Consider the following 16,476-nt stretch of genomic DNA (forward strand, 5'->3'; position numbering starts at 1 on the left):
CATGGGCATGGTTCCCTCCCGGATCTTCTGAGTGAGACATGTACAGCATCTGTAGGAAGCACTTTGCAAATCGCAGAGGACAACGCTGATGCTGAGAGATGACCAAGGACATGACAACAGACAGCTGTGGCGTCTTTGCCCATCAGTGGGTCTCCCCTGCCTCAGAGATGAAACTGTCCCAGCCTGATTTCCCCTCTTTATAGCTGCTCTGTGGGCACGCAACACACAACCTGTAGCTCCACGCACATATAACAACCCCTTCATTTCTACATCCGAAGGTCCTTGGATATACGGTCTCCATCTGAAACACTCTCCCTTTATGCCTGCTTGTAAACACCCCCTACTTAGTCCTCAAGAGTTCAATTTTAGCCTCTGTAGCATCCCCGAAGGTAGAAGGCAGTGTTTACCCTCTCCTCCACTGCCTGGCAGCACTCCCTACACAAAGGTTTCTCAGTAGGAGTGAAGATGTTCTGTGCACAGGCTTTCTACGTCTATCATCATATTCAAATTCCTGCTCACCAGAAATTCAAACTCGGTGGCTCCTAATGGTTAAGCTCTCCAGCTTTGAGTCAGATACACTCGGGTTAGGCCCCATCCCGCTGCTCACCGGTTCCTTTGTAAAATGGGGAAGGATACGCAGGAATGACTAAGTCACAGCATGAGAAATCCTTACCAAAGTTTGTCATATCTGGATAGTGCTCAACAAGCGGGAGCTGCTTTTCAGGTTTCATTTTCTCCTGATTTGGGTGTCTGTCGGTTCATGCTGCCCCGCCCCTCTGCTGGTTGAGAATCATCCTTGAGCTACCATCTACTGCTTAGCCTGTGTCTCCTAGTGATATAACCTCCTAGATACAAAAGTTTTTCATGCATCATGGTACCAGGAATAGTATCATCATTTATAAGCTACTTGACTTTGGTCAAGTTAGTCTGCCTCTGTTGCCCTGGATGGTTTGGGGTATAAAGCGGACAGGATAATGGACTGTGGACAAAGTTGTCATGTACATCAAGTAAGAGTACTGATGTGAATTGCCCAGGGCAGTAAGAAGGAATTGTTTTGTTTTTTTTTCTGGTTTTGTTGCCCAGGATGGGAAAGGCCATTGCTCAGGTCTATGACTCCACCCACAGCTACGTGTCTATGATTTCCCTGTTGTGACTGACCATGTCTCTCAGACTCGTGTATTAGAAACATAATTCTCTTACAGGAGGCGTTAGTTCACAGTGGCTCTGTCCTCACAGATGAACAAATGGCATTTGTAACAGAGCTTGAAGTGAGAAGTTTCTCCTTCTCCCCCTCTCCTTCCTCCCATTTCCCTATTCCTTTCTCATTCCTTCCCTCATGGGATAACATAAGACTCTTGCCAACCCCTCTGCTTCGGACCCCCAGCTACTTGAACAATGAGCCAGTACATTTCTGCTCATGACAAATTGCCCGGTCTGTGGTGTATCTCATTAAAGCGTGACAAAATGGCCTACGGCTCTTTCCCAGTCACTTCTCCCCTCTGTGTGGATATCTGCGTCCCCTCTTCTCAAGCCCTCTCTGGTGACTTCCAGTCCAGAGATGATTTCACAGTCACCCACACAGCAAGAAAGGGGCTCTGACACGCAGACTCCGGCAAAGCCTGCTCGGATGCTAACAACTGATGACACAGCAAACGCCTGTGTCGTCTGAAGACCGCTGGAGGTAGGGGGAAACCCAAGCATGAGGGCACATGCCTGCAATCCCACCATGTAGCAGGGGGAGGCAGGAGAAGAGGCCAGCTGTGTTACAGGAGACCCTGTCCCCAAAGCAAGAGCATATGGAAAGACTATGTAGGTTGTATGCAAATTCAATGCCATTTTATATAAGAAATCTAAGCATCTTCAGAGTTTTGTAACAAATTCCTGGGACCAAAACCCCATAAATAACAAGGGATGGCTGTAAAACTATTTCAGAGAAGTAACTACTGAATAATTGAAACTTGACCCTAGAGTAAATGGGGGAAAGCATTTCATCGGGGCTGCTCAACCTTTTGATACTGTGATGGGATGCTCTCATCTACGGATGTGCTGGACACACTCGGATTAAATACATGGCCAGAGATAGATTCTTCCAGGGAGTGGCGTTTGAACATTTGAACTACAATCCAAATGACTAGAAGGATGCAGCCCTGTGAGTCAAGATGAGGAGCGTTGCAGGCAAAGAAAATAGCAACTTATATGTTCTAACGCAGCTCAAGGTGGAAATCGAGGTCACTGGAAGGGAAGTTGGTGACTCAGAAGTGTTGGCGATGAGACTGCCAGTGGGGGCCTTGCAGGCTGCGATGAAAATACAGGAACAAATGAGCAGCCACACGGAGAGACGGGAGCTCCTTCGAGCCTTGCTTCACATTTGTTCCCTGGTTCAGCAGTCATAGTTGAACACCTACTGTGTGCTAGGTGGTGGAGATCCCAAGTAAAGCATGGCTCCAGCTTTTACAAGACTAGCAGCTTGGGGTGGAGAAAAGCAATTATAGTATGGTGTGATCAGACATCTAGTAGAGGGACGTACAGGCTGACTCTACAGCACAGGAGACTTCACTGACAGTGGGTTCAACTTTACCCCCTTGTGGACTGAACCTAAGTAGTGAGGTTGCAGTTCCAAGGTAAAAGGCGCAGGTGCAAAGGCCCTGGGGTGAGTCCGCTCAGAACGAGTTAGTCCTCTGTCATGGTGAGAACTGTTTTGCTGTTGAATGACCTTATATATCCTGCCTTCAGAAAGAGCTCCCTAGGGGACAGTTAACGACATCCCAGAATGAGATGTCGGAGAGAGAGCTGAGTGGAGTCTGCATCTGAACTGGTAAGTGTGAGGCATATGTTGCAGTTACTGGCCTTAGAAAAGAAGAGAGGTGGAAAGAGATTTCCAAGACGGGATATCCTAGCAACACCCCCCCTCTCTTGCATCCCCAAACTTCAAAGCAGAGCTGTGAGTCTGGGGAACTCCCCTGTCTCTTGCCTCCCAGCCGTTTTCTTCTGCTACTCGCTGTTGTCCCAGCAGCCAGCCCCCGCCTCTCTTCTCAGGAAGCTCGGGTCTCCCTGGGAGCCCGGCTGCCCTTGGGGGAGGCCTCTGAGCTGTGTGCCCTAGAGCTCCGCCAGCTTTCGGGCGGACAGAAGAGGGGCTCTGCGCCCCCCGCGTGGCGCGCGCTAAGCTCAGCAGGAGGGAGCGTCTCGGCGGAGGAGTGAGGAGGACGTGAGGGAGAGGCACGCCAGAACCTCGGTCCCGGGCGCCCTGGTCGGCCGCGGAGGAACTGCTGCCTCCAACAGGTTCGTAGACTGCGCTCGCTCCCTGTCGCCAGCGAGCGATCGGTCCGGAAGACCCTGGCCGAGGGCCGTGCTACCCTAGCCCTGCACGCCGCTGCCCCGGCCGCTCCCTCCGCATCGCTTTCCCCGCTCCCTTCAGCACCGCCCTGGGGACAGCTCCCAGCCTCTTCTGGGCTCGGTGGGGACCCAGCGGCCCCGGGGCTCTGCACGCTCGCATCCCAGCTCGCCCCGCCGCCCTCGCCAGTCGCTGCATCGCAGCTGCGGCGACCCAGAGCGCGGCGCCCAGGCCCGGGCCGAAAGCTGCCCTATCGGGGACTCCCGGTCCTCCCCGAGCGGCGGAGGGGGCACGCTGGACCCGGGCCTAGTCACCGCCGCGGCCCCGGCCTGGGTCTGCAGTCACTGAGGCCTGGCGGGAGCAATGGCGGGGCTCAGCTAGAGCTCGGAAAAGGGGTGGAGGGGGTCGGCACAGGGGGGTACCCAGCTCCAGCGGGGCGTGCTAGGCCTAGTCTGCCCTGGGAGGAAGGAGTGGGTCGCCCCCGTTTCCTGCAAACGCCTACCCCACCTCCGGGAGGCGGACTTGGAAGAGATCAACCCAGAAGCCCGGGGCTGCCCGTTGCAACCACTGGCTCCGGCTGTGCCCGGAACATCCCTAGAAAGTGTGAAGCTGAGTTTCCGTCGGGGAGAGGGGAGGTAGGGGGAGGGGGAGGAAGGGGCTGAGAAACAACAGGGAAGTCTCAGGAAGGAGCCGGGCAGCTGCAGGCTCCACCCCCACCTAAAGAGAAATCCCAGCTTGGTAGGGAGGGAGGGAGGCAGAGGTGACCCAGGCAGCAGGTTGCAAACGCGGTTTTGCTCTGAGAGACTACAATTAGCAAGAAGAGGTTGAGGATGAGAAGCTGGGAGGTTCCCAGACAGGGAAGCCAGCTCCTGGGAAGCTGGGAGGGCTCTCGTATCACGTGATTCTCTAGTTCTCTCAAAGACTATCCCTGGTAGACAAGGCCTAGGGGGCAGAGGTGCCCCCAAAAGTCACTCACCAATTTAAAAGCAGAATTGAGCCTAAAACCCAGGCTCTTCAACTCCTGGAACCTTAAGGACCCAAAGGAGGAAGGACAGGTGGCTTTTATTCTGAACCCAGCCTCAGCTGTCACCTTGCAGCACACAGTTGCCAGTTGCTGGTAAAATAACCTCCCTAAAGTATCTTATCTATTCAGGAAAGGGTGATAGCATCCACAGCACACTCTATGTTAAGGTTTAATGTCATCGCTATGCAATGAGTTGAGGTGCCTGGCACATTAATACCGGAAAAAATAAACCTCGTAGCTGTCATCACTACTGAAAGCATGATCTGAGGATACATTTTTGGGAGGATGGAAAAGTGCCCCAAGGATGCCACAGGCCAGCAGAGGAAGCGAAAAGTAAAATTACAACACGGTGTGAGAACTACCCAGGCTAATAAACAAGGCTGTGGGACTTGTGAGGCAGGACTGTTGGATTGTGGGAGAAAAGGGACTGCAGACAGATGGAGCTGTGTATAAAGGCCTAGAGGTGTGAAATCACAGCCACCAGGGTAATGTCACCATGCCAGAAGGTCCTCAGGATGGGGACTGTGAAATGAGAGTAGAAAGGCTGAGGCCAGTCCCCAAAGTGCCTTCCAGACTGGGATGCTTCAATACTGTTTTTAATGGAGGGTGGGGAGGAGGGGTTGGGGGTGTGACTCTGTCGTTAGGGCACCAGCCTGGCACGCACCGAGCCCTGAATTTGATACCCAGCACCACATAGGCCTGACAGAATGGCACACAACTGTGATCCCAGATGGAGACAGGACGATCAGAAGTTCAAGGTTATCCTTGACCACAAAGTGAGTTCAAGGCCAGTCAGCACTACAGGAGACCCTGGAGAGGGAGGAAGCAGAGCAGGGAGATGATGCCATCCACCTTCAGTGACTGGACAGTTTGATTTTCTCTGTACCTGCACCCTCACTTTCATCACACGCACGCACGGACACACACACACACACATACACACACACTGGTTTATTTTGAAAAAAGACCCCAAGACATCATATAAAACTTTGTATCATTTTGTGCAGATATTTTCAACCTTGATAACAACTTCTGTCGCTCAGATGCTACACCAGCCACCTCAGATGTCATTAGATCTTGGCTTCCCTGCCTCTGCCAGTTCTGAGCATTCCTGTCCTCAGCGGGAAGTTTTGAGGAAAAAGCCATACTGTGGTAGCACTACATTACAGGAGTTTCGAGATGACAATTTTTACCAAGCCAACTGTAGGGTGATGGTACCCTAATGGCTACCAAGATGGAGGCCACTAGCCAGAATCCAGGAAGAAAATCATAAGACAAATTGAGTCCAGTAAAGGAACAGTGAGTTTCCTTCCCAAGTGACCGTCATTGTGAATTCATACGGTTGGCAGGTGTGGCAATCAGTAAGCCACATTCTACAGAAATATGGGCTTCCCTGGCACTGAGACTGGAGACAGGATCCTTGAACGTTTCATCCAGAGAGCTTTTCGGTTCACGGTTTTACCGAGAAGATTTGGCCTTGGGGTTTCCTGGAACACACACAACAGTATGCTGTTTCCTTTCTAGCTCCTAAAAGTAGGGCAGAGACTGTTTCCCTGGTTCCCAAGATGAAGGTCACATGTGGTGGGTGGCCTTTGAGACCAGACAGCCTGCATTTTCATGGCTTTAGATGTGATTTTTAAGGTGAGTGGCACCAGTCCCCTGGCCACCATGCTCATCCCCCAGGTGGCTCTCTGCTTCTAGTTAGAAAAGGGCTCTGAAGTTAGACATCCAGACTTCAGTTTCTTTCAGTCCTGGTAGGATTACCCAGATGAACACGAAGCCGTTCCCCGTTTGCCCTGAGTGTGGCCGCACATCCCTCTGGGCTGCAGACTGCAGCTCCTTTGATGTGTTCCGTGTAGGGTTTGACCCAGGCCCTGGCAGAACTCAGCTCTCTTGTGTCTCTTTAGAGTATGAAGTCTCTCCCGTGACTGATGAAATGTAACAGCTGTGCTGAGTGGGTGTGCCCTGATTGGGCTCCGGTGTTCTGACTTAAAAGTTAGCATTTTCCCTTTTCAGGGAAGCCCCTGGCCCGTGACATACTGTGAAAGATAATGCATCATAAGTTACTCAAAGTTAAAGGAAGACAAACACAGAAGCAGGCAAGGAGCTCTTGGCATCCCTGGTGAAGGGAGTCAGCAGAAAGCAGCCAATGAGTTTGCCTCCTGCCTGGGCACAGGATTGCAGGCAGGCAAAGCTAGTGATGACAGTGACCGCACACCTGTGAAGTTAGCCTGAACTAACTGGTCCAGGTCATGACCACCTCAGGGCATCCGGAATGCCATGTAGAGAATCTCAAAGGGACTCCACTCTCTCCTCAAGGCACTTAGTCACTGACTGTCCTTTCCATAGCAGAACCGACACATCTGACACCTGCTTTCCTGGGGCTCACACCCTCAGAGCAGACGCCATCATTAATAACAATCCAAAGGCAAACTCTTGGGCATATACCCAAAGGGTGCACACTCACACCATAAGGACACCTGCTCAACTATGTTCATAGCAGCATTATTCGTAATAGCCAGAACCTGAAAACAACCTAGATGCCCCCCTCAACTGAAGAGTGGATAGAGAAAATGTGGAACATTTACACAATGGAGTACTCAGAGGTTAAAAAAAACTTGAAAATTGCCGGAAAATGAACAAAACTAGAAAAAAGGTCATCCTGAGTGAGGTCACCCATACTCAGAAAGACAAATATAGTATGTACTCACTCATAAGTGGGTATCAGACATAAAGAAAATGACAAACAGCCTACAAGTCACAACCCCAGAGAACCTAGGTAACAAGGACGACCCTAAGAGAGACATAAGTGGATCCATCTAGGAAGGGGAAAAAGACAAGATCTCCTGAGTAAATTAAGAGTGGGGGGGCATAGGAGGGGGAGGAGGGAAAGGGCGTGAGGAAAAATGTATACCTCAATAAAAAAATAATAAAGAGAACAAATAAATAAAAACAAACAATTCAAAGGTAAATAAGGAAACACCTAAACAGATAGACATGGAAATGGTGACGTGGAACTGAGGTCAAATAACAGAGTCCTGTCCTATTGTGGGGACGAGCCCTCTGGAAAGAGCAAACCGTTAAATGTGAGCCTGGGTGGAGTTTTATTCAAAATACCAAAAAAAAAACCTGATTTTGTTTTTGAAGTAAGTCTCTGGTGTCTGTGTGGAGGGTGGATGACCCAGGATGCTGGGTTAGGGGCAGAGGAGGCAGTAGAGATGAGATTGCTCAGCATCGAGACAGACAGACAAGGACAGCATCAGCCCATGGCAAGGGCGGGCATGGGCAGGATCACCGGAGCAGAGGCTAAGGAGGAGTCCCTGGAGAGGGACTCTGGGAGAGGCCCTGAGGCAGGCAGTCGAGGAGTGGAGCTGGAGAGCAGGCAGAGGGGACAGTGGCACAGAGCGGGGCATGGCCTGGGGTCTAGGCTGCCTAACTCAAAGCCCAGCCCTCCACCCAGAAGCTTTGTGAATTCCTCCCTCCAGGGGGTCTGTAGGGATTACACTGTGGGACATTCAGAGAGCAAATGTGAGGCTGGAGGATGACTCAGCCATAAGGTGCTTGCTGTGCAAGCAGGAGGACTGGAGTTCAGATCCCCAGCGCTCACCTAAAAACGCTACGTATGAGCCGGGCGGTGGTGGCGCACGCCTTTAATCCCAGTACTCTCAGGAGGCAGAGGCAGGAGGATCTCTGTGAGTTCAAGACCAGCCTGGTCTACAGAGCAAGTGGCAGGATAGGATCCAAAGCTACACAGAGAAACCCTGTCTCAAAAAACAAAAAACAGCAAAATCAAAGAACCTAGGTGTCGTTTGTGTACATCCTGGGGTTTACTGACCAACTACTCTAACTGAATCGGTGAGAGCCCCCATCTCAGAAAAAAAGATAGAAAAGCAGGAGACAGGAACCTGGCATTGACCTCTGGTACACACACACACACACACACACACACACACATACACACACACACACACACACACACACACACACACACACACACATACACACACACACACACACACACACACACACACACACACACATACAGACTCACACACACACATACACACACATACACACACCACACACATACACACACAGACACACACCACACACACACAAACACACACACACACACACAGAGGCATGTGAGTACATACAAGCACATATACATGTACCACAGGTGCAAAATAAATAAAAACAAAAAAGAGCAGTGTGGGCACTGAGAAATAAAAGGGGCAAAAGAGAGTGGGTGAGCAAGATGCTCTGAGGGGCCACAGTCACAGCTGGAGATGGCCGCCCTGCTCTGCACTCAGTGAGGGCCATCAGAACATTCTAGGTGAGCAAGATGCTCTGAGGGGCCACGGTCACAGCTGGAGATGGCCGCCATGCTCTGTACTCAGTGAGGGCCATCAGAACATTCTATGAGGGAGCCTAGAAGTGGGGTGCACCAAAACCCCAAGGCCCAGAGAGGGAAGGAAATTAGCCACAATCACACAGTCAGTTACTAACAGAACTCTGCCATCTGTCTCTCCCGGGTTGGTAGGATAGCAACCAACGTCGGGTTATATTTTGTCCCTTCGTGACATCCTCAGAGCCTGTAACAATGCCTAGTATATTCTCAGTAAATAGTTACCGAATACATCACTGAGCCGGTGACCAAATGGGACAAGGCACATCAGAAACCTCACATCCTTGAGAAGATTAATGCGTTTAAGGCAACAAAGAAACCACTTCTGAAAATAGATCAAACAGCAGAGAGGTTTTTCTTGGGGGAGGGGCAGGTTCTCTTGTGATAAAAGACACTAATATGTGCACTTCCCCAGCTGCCCCCTCAAGCCCCGACAAGCAACCCTTCACAGAGGTCAGAAGTTAATCTTGGTAAGGTGCCTACAAGATGAACACTGTTGCCTAGACTTCGGTGTGGTAATTGCTGATGCAGAGGAAATGCATTTCTCCATTTTCGAGAGGCAGGTCTTTGTGTTCCACAAAAACCCAGCCGTTAGGATTCCTGCGGCTGGCTCGCTGGGAAGTTGTGACAGCCAGGCAAGCAAGTAGGGTCTTTCAGTTCAAGCAGCAGATGGCTGGAGGAGCCCAGCGCCAGCTCTCACTGCTGAACGCCTACTCAGAGCAGGGTACAGGGCCAGGCACTTCTCCAGCCTCAGAGAAGCCCATCCCAGCACCTCTTCCCTAGGCCACGTAGCCACTCCCATGCTCCTCTGGGCTTCAGTTTCACGATCCATGAAGTGGGTTCCCTCGGGTCGTTCCCGCTTTGGCAGGCCACGTGTCTGCAAGGCTGTCAATAATCCCAGGTAGTAAGCATTACCCTCCCGCTTCCCAAATGTGCAGACCCAGAGCCAGAAGTGTCTCCCTGAGCCATCCTTCTTGGGTCAGGACAAGGACCCAGGCTTCACCGAGCTCAAATCTAATGGGGAGGAGAGAGAAAACAAACACCTAAAATCATTTTGCCAGGTTCTGTAAATTCTAAGAGGTAAATTAAAGAGGGGGTGTAACAGAGAGTGGGGCTGTTTAATAAAGCATCCAGGGAAGAATCCAGGAAGAGAAAAAAGAAGCTGGCAGGAGAAAGAGAAAGGGCAGATGCCCTGGGTCTGGGGGGGAGGGGAAGGTGGAGGGGAGAAAGCCACCAATGTTGCAGGAGGGAAATGGGGAGAACAGGAGGGAAAGTGGTAGGCAGTAGGAGCAGAGGTGGCAGGAGCCACCAGAGGCTGGTTGTCAAGGTAAGCATGGGGTGATTGCTAGGATGCCTTTTGGGAGCAATCGAGGAACTGCCAGGGCTCAAGCAAGAGCCGGAGCAAGGACAAGAGCCTGCCACAGAGAGTTTCTTGAGGTCTATCAAAGAATCTCCCAGGATAGGTTTTCTGCAGCCTCTCCATGTCACGACGCCACCCAGAGTGTGAGGCCGGGTCCCTTCTCCCTCAACCCGACACTCCTCAAGCATAAATCCTGCTTCCTGCTTCTCCCATCTCCATACCCGGAATCTCTAGTCCATGCCCCTCACTGTCCACAGCCTGGCAAGACGATCCCAAGTTCCCACCTTCCCCCACTCAAATCCAATGCTTCCTCTACCCCAGAGGCACAAACCTGGGGTCCATCAAGGGTTCTCTAACACCCCTGGCTGCTCTGAGGCCCCACACTAGAAGGACCTCCTGACCCTGCCCCGAGCCAAGCCACGCGCTTCCAAATTTCCTGACGGACCACACTGCCTCTGTGATTTGCAGATGGTGTTCCTTCTATCCAAGTCCTTCCGGTTCCACTGCCTTCTTGGTCTCTCTGAGTTTCAGGCCCAGCCCATCTTCTGGGGAAGTCCCTACTGTTCCTTGACAAGCCTGCAGTAGAGTGGGACTCACACCGTATTTATTTCAGTTGACTGCTCTCTTGGCAGCTGTCTCCTTTCACTTCTAGAGTAGGACAGGAGACCTGGATTTCAACTATGGGTCAGGTCCTTATTGAGCCTCCTTGTCATCCTCTGTAGATGGATGCCATGACAATGAGCTGGTCAGATAGTGAGATGTTCAAGGCAGGGTTGCTGAAACTGTGACCCTCCCTGTGCAGTCGGGACAGCTAGCTTCGGAAGGGCCTGCGGCCAAGCTGAGAGAGAGTTTACACTTTTGACTCCCACAAGCCCTGAGACAGAAGTTATCCTGACCTGCTCTCTTCCATTCACTCCACAGTTGACTAACCACCTACTATGTGCCAACACCTGAAGTACTAGCTTTAGGGCTCAGCAGGAGGTTAACACCAAGCAGTTAACCGTACCACCCATGTTTCCTTGTGGACTTCTTAGAGGTCAGATACTTGACCCTACATCCAGGTGACCCCACTCAAAGACATACAAGTTGACATTTGCATTCTAGATGCTGTTCCTGGGCAGAATGTAGTCCTTCCACCCCTCTGTTCCCTGAAACACACACACACACACACACACACACACACACACACACACACACACACACACACACACACACGGCCGTCAGAAAACAGTAGTTTTTTTCATGGTTCCAATCCAGTTGCTGATTTTCCCTGGTAGGCGGAATCGTATCTGTCCCTTTCACTGCGGTACCACAGCATGTGAACATGGCGCGTCCCTCTCTGTCAGCCACAAAGTGACTGATCCACTCATTCATCAGACACTGCCAAGGTCCTGCTCAGTCCTGGGCTCCGGGGAGTAGCCTGAAGGAGCCCCTATCCCGACAGTGGGCTTAAGGGCTGGAACTGTGTGTGCTGAAAGTTAAGCCTCACAAGATGGGGGTCAGATGGATGCGTTGTCCACAGTGGGCCTGAAGATTGCTGGTGACAAAGGCCTAGAGTCATCTCTGTGGGACTCCCTGCTTCTCCACATAGTGCCTCTGTGAGCCAGGCAGCCCTTCACCCTTCGTGGTAAATGACAAATACAGTGTCCTGGAAGAAGGACTGTCATTGGAAAGAAGACGGGGAGAGTTCAGGAGGAAGTAACAGGTTGTGCTGGGAAGAAGTGGGAAAGCAGGCATGGGAGGCCTCCACAGCTTACATCTGGTGCTCAGTCGAGAAGACACGCCCCCCCGCAGGCCCTGGGATCAGCAGTCGGGGTGGACAGTGCAAGTACTGTGGGTTGGGGTCCCAGCTCTATGGCTATGGCTATGCACACTTGACCACCTCGTCGCCTGCCTTCCTGCCTCTGTTCTCCATTAAATTGACCTTTCTAATCCTCGGTGTGTAAAGACAGCTCCACCAGACCATGAGAGCAGGCTCAGTCAACAAACACTGGCGGGCCACTGACTTTGACAGACCTTGTGCAAGGTCTGGAAACAGACAGAGGTGAGCCAGCTCCTGCCTCTTGTGGAGAGATTGCATCCCCAAGACTAAAGTGAGGGAAGAAACTGGGGCTTGAGGGGCTCGTGCTCCATGTGTCTTCACAGCCAAGGATCCAGTTTCCAAGCAGGAAGTGGCAAAGTTAAGGTCCCACTACACAGCAGGGGGAGCAGAATGTCAGGGAGATGCAGCAGGTATCTCCCAGGCCGGAACTGGAAAGCAGACGTGACTGACAATAAAGTGTGTCTACTGACACCAATCAGATGCCCTGTGGGCACCATCCAAGTGCTTTGTGAATAAACAAGATGGGCAGCGCCAACAGAGTAAGTGGAGAAGGAGCCAGAAGTTGGGTCTGATGCCAGACAGAGCCCCAGCCCACCCAGCCCTTGGCTAGAACCGAGAGAAGCAGTGAGGGCCTGGACTGGGGATGGTAGTGGCTGAGGGCACTGGGGAAGCCCAGCCCCTGGATATACTGTTCCAGCTCCAAATCCTCTCTCCTTCCCTAGGAAGTTTAGCATCTGTGACATGCTATCGATCCTGCCTGGTGCCTGAGGCTCCTGCATCCTATCTCATCCAGGAAGCACAGGTAAGGGCGCTGCCCAAGGTCATAGCCATGGGTGGCAGTGGGGGTGGGGTATCTCTTGCCTGGGAGACTAAGATGAAGGGGGTCATTCTTCCATTTCCAAGTTGGAGTGAGATGGGTCAGCTGGGGGACCGCGCAACGGTTTAGGCTGCGTCTTTGATGCATTGTCTCATCCAGTGCTCCCTCTCTCTCTCTCTCTCTCTCTCTCTCTCTCTCTCTCTCTCTCTCTCTCTCTCTCTCTCTCTCTCTCTCTCTCTCTCTCTCTCTCTCTCTCTCTCTCAAAGCCCAAGGTGATCATTCTCATCCCTGCTTCCAGATGAGAAAGCTGAAGCTCAGAGGCTAGCCCAGTGACCAGGACAGGGTTAGCCCAGTGACCAGGATAGGACTAGCCCAGTGACCAAGATATGGCTAGCCCAGTGTACAGGACAGGGCTAGCCCAATGTGCAGGACAGAGCTAGCATGGTGTCCAGGACAGGGCTAGCAGTGTACAGGACAGGGCTAGCCCAATGTACAGGACAGGCAGGGGGCTAAGGCTGAATTCCCATTCATTCTCCTTGTCTGTGGTTCAGGGCCTATGTTAAACACTCAGTTAGTGTTTAACAAACGAATCAGAGAGCAACCGTCTGTGATGAGATGAAGGGAAGGGCTGGGAGGACCTGTCTCTCCTGTCACCCTCAGCTTCCTGCTCTTCCTACTGAATCACAGCCCCCCCCTCGCCCTCTCCTACCCATCCCCATATCTCAGTAGTGGTGTCCACTGCCCCCTTCTGCAAAGACAGAAGGACCACGGATGGAGCAATCTGTCTCGGCTCCCTTGCAGGTTAGCAGGCCAAGCCTAGTCGGCCTCACCCCCAGCATCCTTCCATCCACATCGGCTCCTCCCCACCATAATGTGCATAGTTGTAAACTTGTTTCTTTAAATAAACAGCCTTGAGTTTCGTAGCAAATAGTCTTCTACGAAGAGGAATGTCTCCAGGCCACCTCATATTTAGCATACAGTGATCCACATATTTGCACAGAGAGAGAGTGTGTGGATACAGAGATCGCTTGAACGCTATAGATACCAAGGCTCATCCAGATGGGAGCTATTTATGATGCTGAGTCATTCACAGACAACACCACTGAGGAATCCCAGGCTGGGCTCTGAGCCCCAGCACCGCAGACCTCATGGCTCTCTGCCTCATAGTCATGGGGGGTGGGGGTGGGGGGAGAAATCCCATCACAGGACAGACACATAGCTGGTCGTTTTGATTATGAGAAATGGAAACTTTCTCGTTAGTAGATCCTGTTTCAAGCTGGTGTCCTCCACCCAGGGCGTTGCACCTTCCCAGGCCATCAGGGACACAAGAGGATAAGGGACGCGCCCAATATTCCACAGAGTCCAAGACAGAACTAATGCCACCTCCAGCCTTCTGGTCACAGTGTGGAGGTCTTTCTGCAGCTCCCAGAGGAGTGTTCTGTAAGACTTCTCACACTGTCTTCCTTGGGTCCTCTAATTGATGAACGGAATCCTGCCTACTTGAGTTGCCCTGTGTTTGGACCAGGGCTCGCACATACTGTGTGCCCAATGCCTGTAGCCTAAGCTTCAGTCAATTCCTGAACTCAGTAGCAATTCCTGGAGAACCCTAGCTCTCTGGGGGAAAAAGCGCCTGTTACCTCCACCCTCCTTCCTGTCTCTAAGCCAGCTCTCTACCCATACAAAAATAGGCTCCCTCCCACATGCCACCCACTTCTGCCCAATTCTATAATGAATCAATTTTATTAATAGGCTTTGGGATAGAAACTCAACAAAGGCTTTTGTGAAAGTCACCATTTGTCTCCCTGTATAGTTCATTTCTCAAAGAATTCTAATAAACTAGTCAGGTGGGATTTGGCTCTTCTATAAAATATCCACTAACCCTCCCTTCCCCTCCATATAGAACGTGTTTCTTCCGGCATTGGTTGTTGTAACAGGCAGCAGAGAGAGAGATGTGAAGATCATGGTTTTGGCGGCAGGGATGGGTTACAGGCTAGCTGGCCACTTAGATGGCTCTAGATTTATACTGATTACACAAAGACCCGGACAATTTAATTGTCACAGGGAATTAAATGAGGTGATGTCTGTATAGCACTGAGCACATCTGTACTCCAGGAGGTGGTTTGAGAAGGACGATAGTAACTGTGACAGAGCGGCTGCCCTCTACCTGAGAGAAGACAGAGAGTTCTGGTCCATGGTTATAGAGCTTCAGTGCCCTGTGGTGGTGGGCGCTGTGCTGTCTGCTGCAGCAGGTGTGGGGATGGGGGTGGGGGGAGTGTTCACATGGTAAAGATGGGGAGTTAGATAGGGACCTAGGACACACACAGGGACCTTCTGCCAGGCAGGTTCCACCTCCTAAAGGCTCTACAGCTGGGGAGCATCATTCAAACCACTAAAGCAAGCCTTAGGAAGAAGGCCAGAGGCATAGGGTCCTCTCTCCAGCCTTTCATGCATGGGGAATGTTTTGCTCAGGGAAATTTTGAGATTGGAATCTTGATTCAAAATGGAAGTATTCCTGGAGAGTTGGGAGTACACCTTGTTCACTGCTGGACTCTCTCCCCCTGGTGACAGCCTGGTTTAGTATGAATAAGCAGGGGTACACAGCAAGTAACTCTGGCTGGCGTTGACTGACTTGGCTCGACTTGAGCAGAGTTATCTAATTGGCTTGACAAAAGTTGACTTGTGAACTTTTGAATTTATTAGCATGCGTGGTCCACCGAGACAAACCCTCCAGAACTTGGCCTTAGCATTAGCCGAGAGCTGCTTTACAGAACAAGGGAGACCCCCAAAGATGATGCTCTGAGGGCATCCCAAGGCATCTCAGAGAGGACCAGAGCCATATTCAAGACTTGGTGTCAGTACGGCCCAAGGGTACAGTGAGGTAGAATTTCATTTAGAAGTATTTAAAATTTATTGGAATTCTGCCTGTATCTGCCCATAGTTTTAAGGTCATAGGCTCCTCTTCTCTTTCTGGGCAAGGAGGATCCCTCTAGGAGATCCCACTTCGTAGGGATTATGACCTCTAAGTTAGGGATCAAACAAACTCTGCAGTGAGAAGAGAAAGCAGGCTGAGGTCTGGAGCCAGGGGATTGCTGGGATACTTACAAATGGCCCTCATTGGGAAGAGCATGTGGGATCTGAGTGAGGAGCGACTAACTCCAGAGTTAGTCTGCTGAAAGGAAGAGCATCTAGGATCAGGGCGGGGATGGGCATCAACGGACCTCCAACATCACCGGGATGGGCGTCCACCTCCAGCATCGCTGTGGAAGGCAGGCAGCATCCCTGGGGCACTTTGGCTGGCTCTATTTCAGTCACTACCCAGAATGCAACCTGAGGAAGACAGGAACCTGGGGAACAAATGAGCTTTGGGGTGAGCCGGGGGTGCTCACCACTGTACTGGGGATGCTCACCACTGTACTCGGGACATGCCTGCGTCAGTCCCCAACACCGGTGAAAACCCATGACGGGAAAGAGCTCCTAGTTCTCCTGCGCACTTTGTGCCCTCTGAAACATGGGATCCAGTTACACCAGTGGGTGATGGGTGAACAGTGAGGTCAGAACAAGGCGTGGAAAGCCAGCGGAATAGTTCCAGATGGCAAAGTGGAAAATGTCAAAATATGAAGGTGGCCAAAGTCTAAAAGCAGAGAGGCCCAACCAGGAAGGACAGGACCGACCCACAACTCAACCCTCAGGAGTCTACAGAGAAAGCTGGACTAA

At 51.5% G+C, this 16,476-nt stretch overlaps 1 protein-coding gene across 1 annotated transcript in view; it reads left to right on the forward strand.

Moving 5' to 3' along the window:
- The first annotated feature begins 2,781 nt into the window (after window positions 1–2,781).
- The window catches only part of Cplx2 (complexin 2), a 71,082-nt gene continuing 57,387 nt past the window's right edge, over window positions 2,782–16,476 (forward strand). The window contains 1 exon segment of the mRNA XM_040755993.1: window positions 2,782–3,279. The gene's annotated coding sequence lies outside the window, so the exon portion shown is untranslated.

This window comes from Mesocricetus auratus, unplaced genomic scaffold (genome assembly GCF_017639785.1).
Source record: "Mesocricetus auratus isolate SY011 unplaced genomic scaffold, BCM_Maur_2.0 Super-Scaffold_100013, whole genome shotgun sequence".
Lineage (NCBI taxonomy): Eukaryota > Metazoa > Chordata > Mammalia > Rodentia > Cricetidae > Mesocricetus > Mesocricetus auratus.